Source organism: Gracilinanus agilis, chromosome 4, assembly GCF_016433145.1.
Source record: "Gracilinanus agilis isolate LMUSP501 chromosome 4, AgileGrace, whole genome shotgun sequence".
Taxonomy (NCBI): Eukaryota; Metazoa; Chordata; class Mammalia; order Didelphimorphia; family Didelphidae; genus Gracilinanus; species Gracilinanus agilis.
In genome coordinates, this window is record NC_058133.1 from 227,278,522 (window position 1) to 227,286,121 (window position 7,600).

The following is a 7,600-nucleotide window of genomic DNA, read 5'->3' on the forward strand; positions in this document are numbered from 1 at the left end:
ATCTTTTGGTTTTCCTTTTCAATCTAGTCATTTCTGGTGTTCAATTTGCTTATCAGTTCATTTGATTTCTGAGCCTCACTTTCCAATTGCAAAATTCTACCTTTTAAACTGTTATTTTCTTGCCAGATTTCTTCCATCTTTCTCATCATCTCAGATTTGAACTCTTCAATAGCTTGTGATCAGTTTTCATTATTTTGGGAAGGTTTGGATATGATTTCTTGTTTGTCCTCCTCTGTTGTCTGGATTTTCTCTGTGTAAAAGTTGTGGAGTGTTACAGATTTCTTCTTGATAATCTTTTTCCTCTGGGCTTCCCGATTTTGAGTTGCCATTGTTAGACCTGTGCCTTCTGTGCTTTATCCTCACACTCAGGGTCTGTCTGCGCTCTCTAGGCTCCCGAGGTCTCAGGTCTTGTTGTTCTCGGGGTTGAGCCTCCTGGTTGTCTCTGGTCTGCCCCTCTGCCCGAGGCTCCTTCAGCAATCTCAGGGTGCTGCTTCCACAGCTGTGCTCCCGTCTGCACAGGGTTCCCACTCAAGGTCCAAGCCTGCGCTCGAGATCCTTGTCTGCACCTTAGTCAATGCCTTCCCTAGCGCCAGCGCTCAGGAAAGTCCATACACGTTCTTTAGCCTCTTGGGGTCCTAAGTCTTGCTGCTCTCAGGAACAAGCTCTCGAGCTGCCAGTGACTTAATGGGTGCCCCAAACCTGCTTTAACTCTTGTGTGCTGGCCCCTGAGTTGTACGTGGTGTGGGGGGTGGGGGAGGGACTTCTTCCTCTTGCGTTTTAGTGAGAGCTGTTTCATCCCTTTATAGTGTGGAAATGCCCTGATTCCATGTACCTTCAATGCTGCACCCTGTTGTGGGGTCCCTTCGTTCGTCTGGATTCATTTTTATGTCCCCTTGAGGAGTCCTGTATGCTTCGGTTAGGAGAGATCAAGCTGCTGCTCCTTACTCTGCCGCCATCTTAACCAGAACCCCTTGGCAACTTTTTAATCTTCCTATAACTTCATTCTCAAATAATAAATTATCAAGTATATGGCTTTATATAAAAATATATAAGTATTAGACATAAAAGGAGATATAAGTAAGCTAGAACAGGGAACATATTACCTATCTGATTTATGGATAGGAGAGGAATTGATGAGTCAACAAAAGATGGAGAGCATTGTGAAATGTAAAATGGACAATTTTGAATACGTTAAATTGAAGTTTTTGTACAAATAAATGTTGCCAAGATTAGAAGGAAAACAGAAAATTGGGAAAAATTTTTATAGATAGCCTGTTGGATAGAGGTCTCATATCTAAAATATATAGAGAATTTTATCAAATTTATAAGAATAAGAACCACCCTTCCATTGATAAATGGGCAAAAGTTATAGATAATTTTTGGATGATGAAATCAGCCATATATAGATATATGAAACAAATGCCCTATAGAAAAATGCAAACCGAAACAATTCTGAAATATCTCACACCAATCCCATCAAAATGGCTAACATAACAGAATTACAAAATGACAAATGTTGGAGGGCATGTGGAAAAATGGGGATATTTGGTGGAGCTGTGAACTGATCCAGTACATCTTGGAGAGCAATTTGAAATGACACCCAAAGAGTTGTAAAACTGTGTATATTCTTAGACCCTGCTGGGTCTATTTCCTAAGGAGATCGGGGAAATGAAGAACATATTTTTTTTAGAAAAATTATAGCAGCTCTCTGTGGTTGCAAAGAATTGGAAACTGAGAGAATGCCCATCATTTGGAGAATGGCTAACCAAATTGTGGTATATGATTGTGATGGAGTACTACTGCCCTGTAAGAAACAATGAGCTGGTTAATTTTTTACAAACTTGGAAAGAACTATATGGTATAATGAATAGTGAAATGAATAGAATTGAGAACCTCATACAGAATTAATACTGTATACACTGTGAATGTTATATCCAGAGAGTAAACTGAAAGACTTAATTTGCATGGACGTGTCTGTCTTCTGGATGATCTCTTCTATGCCACGGGGAAGGTTGAGAGGAATTGGGACACTTACAGATAAATTCTGTTAATTAAAAAAAAGTACAGGTACAATCTCTTCCAAGGAGCTAAAACTAATGCACAAAATTTTATAGGTTATTGAGACAAGATAATATTTAAATCACGTACTGTTCATAAAAATAAAGCACTGTTCAAAAGCATTATCTACATTACCACAAATTTAAGCTGAGATCCATCAAAAATCAAATGTTCACTATGGGCTAGTTACATATATTGAATATGTGGAGGACAACACACACACACACACACACACACACGGGGAAGGGAGAGAACTAGAAGCTTTTGTTATTTTTGTCAATTTGGAGGATGTGAGATGTTGAGGGCTTTTAGTTACTATATGCCAGGCCTTGTGAAAATGACAAAAATGCAACATCCACTAACCTACCCTCAAGGAGTACAACTTGTTCTTAAATATATACAAGATATATTCAAAATAAATAAAACTAAATTGGGGCAAGGGCATTAGCCCATGGAGAACATGGAGAAGGTTTTTGGTAGAAAGCATCATTTGAGCAGAGTTGTGAAGGAAACAACTTTCTAAGAGATGAAGGTGAGGGGGATGCATTTTTCAGGCCTGGGAGACTCTGATGACGGAGCATCATAGAAAAACATGCAGTTTGTAGCATGTGGGAAGGGGAGTAATATGTAATAAGGTTTGAGTCAGATTGAATTGATTTTTTTTAAACCCTTACCTTCCATCTTGGAGTCAATACTGTGTATTGGCTCCAAGGCAGAAGAGTGGAAAGGGCTAGATAATGGGGGTCAAGTGACTTGCCCAGGGTCACACAGCTGGGAAGTGTCTGCACCACAATGAGGTTTTAAGGAATTCTAAAGCTTATTTTGATCCTAGAAGCAATGGGGAACCTAAGAGTTATCTTTGGCAACAATGTGGAGAAAAAGCCCTCAGCCTTGGTCATTTCCATTGAGGAATTCAGACTCTTTCCATTCCCAGGTAGATTTTTTAAAAATGGGAGTCCTAGGAACAGCTAGGTGGCTCAGTGGATTGAGAGTCAGGAAGTCCTGGGTTCAAATGTGACTTCAGATGTTTCCTAGCTATGTGACCCTGAGCAAGTCATTTAACCTCCATTGCCTATCTCTCACCATTCTTCTGTTGTTGTAAGGGCAGAATGGGTTAAGGCAACCTTTTAGAATGTTGGGAAGCTGGCTTGATTGACACAGACCTTCAGTTGGAATATGGCAGGGCATCATGGGAAATGTGATAATTAAATTAAGTCTACACTGCCCATCTTTAGATTTAATCACCAAAGATGAAAGCACCTTCCAATTCTGGGAGGTCCTAACCCATGTGTGCTAGAGTGAGTAATGAATCAGAATCAACACACCACCCCCTACACTTTCTATTTGAAAGCGTCTACTGTGATTGGACACGCAGGCTAAGGGAAGGCACTGGAAATGATATATATGTGGCCCTTCCAAGGAGGGAGGTGTGTGAGAGTGAGGCTGTCACTGGTTTGGTGAAGGGGACCTGAGGGAGCTTTGCTGGTTTGTGACTTAGACTGTTCCATGTGGGTAAGTTAGGCTGACTTCCTTTCTCCTCCCTTGGTGTTTCTGGAGGCTCTACCCTCAGGGAGGCCTCTCTTGCCTCTCTTATTGGAGGAGGCCTTGTGGCTAGAAGCCTTGTTTAATTAACCTCTGTGCCCCTCTGCTGGGGCCTCTAAATTCTTACCTGGTTGGGGCCTCTGGTCTGGGCCAGAGTTTCTCTCTCTCAATTTCCCTACCTTCAACCTTCCTAATTGTAAATAAATAAACCTCCATAAAGGTCAATTTTGACTTGAGATTATTCTTAATTGAGGATTGATAATAGTTCAATCCTCTAGCGACCACTTTTTAATATATTGAACCCATAAAACCTCTTTTTCCACCTTACAGAAGGAAGGACTTGTATGGGGGTGGGGCGGCTTTTGATCAGGGATCTCGGGGTGAGAGGAGGAGAGTAGCTCACTGGGTGGCTGATCAAGAGCCGGCCCAAAGGGTTTCTTGGACAACCAAAGCTTGGTGTTCCTGTCAGCTTCTATGATCAACTTAAAAGAGATTGAGGTCTTGATATTCCTGAGGGGTCTGGGACTCTGAGACTCTCGGAGCTGACCCTGAAGACTCTTAACTCATACCTGCCTTACATAAGGACCCTACTATATTTCCAGTGATATAGATTATAGATTGGAATTAGGGGAAGAGAAGGTGAATCTTTGGTTTCAGCCATTTGGCTAGCCAGGGGGAAGAACCTTGTGGGATTTAGATTTTAGGGCTTCCTGATTACCTCCATCCTCTCCCCACCTTCAGTTACCTTGGTCTACTAAATAAAAAATCAATTTGCAGTCAGATAAAGGGAGATTATTTCAGGGGATGCTGAGGGACAAAGGGTTTGAGAGCTAGCTGCTCAGGTCAGACTCCATGTCTGCGGTGCTGGTTTTACCCAAGGTGGGAAGCTTCTGCCTGAGCAGGGTCTGAGCTTACCCAGGCAGGGATACTACCAACATTACCCGCTGGAAAAGCCCTAGCCATCTTTATAGAGAAATTCCCTCCTTGTCTCAGTAATACTGATATATATAGAGAGGGAACAGACAGACATTCACACGCAAATATGTCTTCCCTTTACCATCAAAACACTCTCTGAAATATATCATTTCTTCCTCTCTAGGGAATTAAACTGCATGATCTCCAAGATCCCAACATTAAACTAAACCTTATGATTGCCTCAGTAATAATTTTTTATAAATTATTTAAACTTCATTTCTGTCAAAAAACTAACACTGTCAAAGGGAGAAGGGATCTAGTAAAATAGTCTCTCTAAAAACAAAACAAAAAAACAAACCCAACCCTTACCTTATGCCTTAGAATCAATATACGGATCTTTTCCAAAGCAGAAGGTCAGTAAGAGTTAGGCACAGCTGTCTCACAGAAGTATCTGAGATCATATTTGAACCCAAAACCTTCTGTCTTCAGGCCTGGCTTTCTGTCCATTGAGCCATCTAGTTGCCCTAGGATACCCTCATGTTGAGAAATGGCAAAACAAAATGTGGTACATGAACCTAATGGAATGTTGTGTCATAAGAAATAGAGAAATGGATAGTTTTAGAGGAAAATAGATAATTTTAAACTATTGCAGAGGGTAGTAAGTGGAATTAGAACAATTTCTGTGATGATGGATTGCTAGTTAATTTATTAATTTATAAAGGAATGAAACCACATGGGGGTACCTTTTGGTTGAATCGGGGAGGGCATACACAGTTCTTTGCTAGGAAAGACCACCATGGCAGCATAGAGAGTACATAGGTAAACAGCACAGAAAATACGAGAACAAATGGTGCAAGAAGGGAGATACAGAGGCAGAAAGTGTGGGGATTGGGGTGGGTGGGAAGAGAATGGGGAAGGGGAGAGTTGAGTAACCTCAGGCCAGAGTTGGAAGTACATAGGCAGTGTGGGCCTTGATGGAAGTGGAAGAGTATTGAGGGGCAGGAGTTTGGGGTTTCATTTTTTAGGTTTTTGGTGGGAAATATACTAATTTATCTATGCCACCTCGGGGCATAGATCTCAAAGTTATCAGCAGCATATGATGTTCTGCTATTCTTACTGAGGTTATGTGGAGTTTATCTCAGGCTTATGGACCATGAGTAGTTAGCAAAACCAAAGGGCCCTTACAATCAAATCTTAGTTGACTTTCCCTAATTTAGCATATGATATCAGGATGTGACTAGTTAATTTATGAGATTTACAAGTTTACAAGTTTACAATGTTCCTTTCATCTATGGGACAGTCTTTAAGTAACTTCTAGGTTACTGCAAATATTGGTATTGTCACTTTATAATAGCCACTTACAAACTTTATACTAACTAGAAGTCGGGGGATGATTAGGGAGAACATAACAAAATATGATTTTAACACAAATGACATCATGGAGAAAAATAACTTGGAAAGATTTTAGAATTTGGAGGAATGAAGATGAGATGAATAACACAAACCACCTCCAACCAGAGAGAGGGGAAGGAGTTTAAATGCAAGAATGACTCATTCACTTTTAGATGAGGCAAATGTGGGTATTTGTTTTGCCAGATTATGTATATTTATTATGAGGATTTTCTTTTTCTTTTTTTTTTATTGTTGGGGGTGGGATAGGAATGAGTTGGAGTGGCAGTTGGAGGGAAAGGTATAAATACTTGTAAAAAGTAAATTAATTAAAAAAAAAAGAAACTGATACTTCTCTCTACTTACCACATCATCAGATTTCTATCCTGGCAGTAGATAGAAATACTTTTACTTGCTCAAAAGAGCTTCCACCATGTGAAAATGATTTTTGTACCAGATGGTCATACTGAGAATTGGTCATTTTGTTCATGTGAGCACTCCCTCTGGCAATGAAGTTTACAACTCTCCTGTGCCAAGTGGATAGACTTCATTTCAAATTTCTGTGGTCAAAATAATTCATCACTTAGTGGCCAGCCTTTCCAAACATAGGTAGGCTGGTCCTTGGATGGCATTTATATAGTCCACAGATAAACCCAAACTCGGTCTTTTTCAGCTTGGTAGGACCTGTCATGGTCTGTGCTCCACTGGTACAGCTTTCAAGGATCCAGAAATATCATCTTCACAACTCAAAAGAGGCATCAGATTAGGATTCCAGTGAAAGATCTGATTCCTATGTGATATATGCATTTAAAATAGCTTCTTTATACATTCCATACTGGGCCACTAGCTTATATTTGATCACCTTGAGATTCTTAGACATCACAAACATCACTATCAGTGCTTAAAGTGAAATAGAATCAAGAATGGAAAGGCAGTGTATTACAATAGAAAGAATAGTGGTTCTGGTGGCAGAGAATATGGGTTCAAATCTTGCCTTGGATAGTCTCTTTGTGACATTAGGTAGGTCACCTGATATCTCTGGTGTTCAGATCTCTCAGCCATAAAATGAGAGTTATAAACTAGATGGCCATTCCTGAGATCTCTTCCAAGTTTATATTGATGACCTATAACGGAAAAGGTGGAGTATTATTACTCTGGGACTTTTTAAAAGATCCTAAACCATCTTGATGCTTTTTTTGGTAATTATTTAAGTCTGGGTTTCTGGATAACAAATCTTTCTATGCCACTTAAAAAATCTTCCAGGAGTCTACTATGCTGGAGAAAAGGAGTCATGGTATGTAGAGAAACAGAAGAAACATAATCTAATTCTGGTAGGTAAGGAGTAAGAACAAAATTTCTTTTATTTGTACTTCATCAACTGGTAATATTAAAAGATATTTCCAGAATACTAAATATCCTTAAGTTAGCACTGGTTTGATTAATTTTGCCTCTGTTTATGAATTTATTATTAAAAGTAAATCAGGGGCAGGTAGGTAGCTCAGTAGATAGAGGTCCAAGCCTGGAGTTGGGAGTACCTAGGTTTAAATCCAGCTTCAGATAGTTCCTAGCTGTGTAACTCTGGACAAGTAATTTAACTTAAATTGCCTAACTCTTGCCACTCTTCTGTCTTAGAATTGATACTGACAGAAGAGAAGAGACAAGAAGACTCTTGTATGAGAAAAAAAAGGAAATAAAT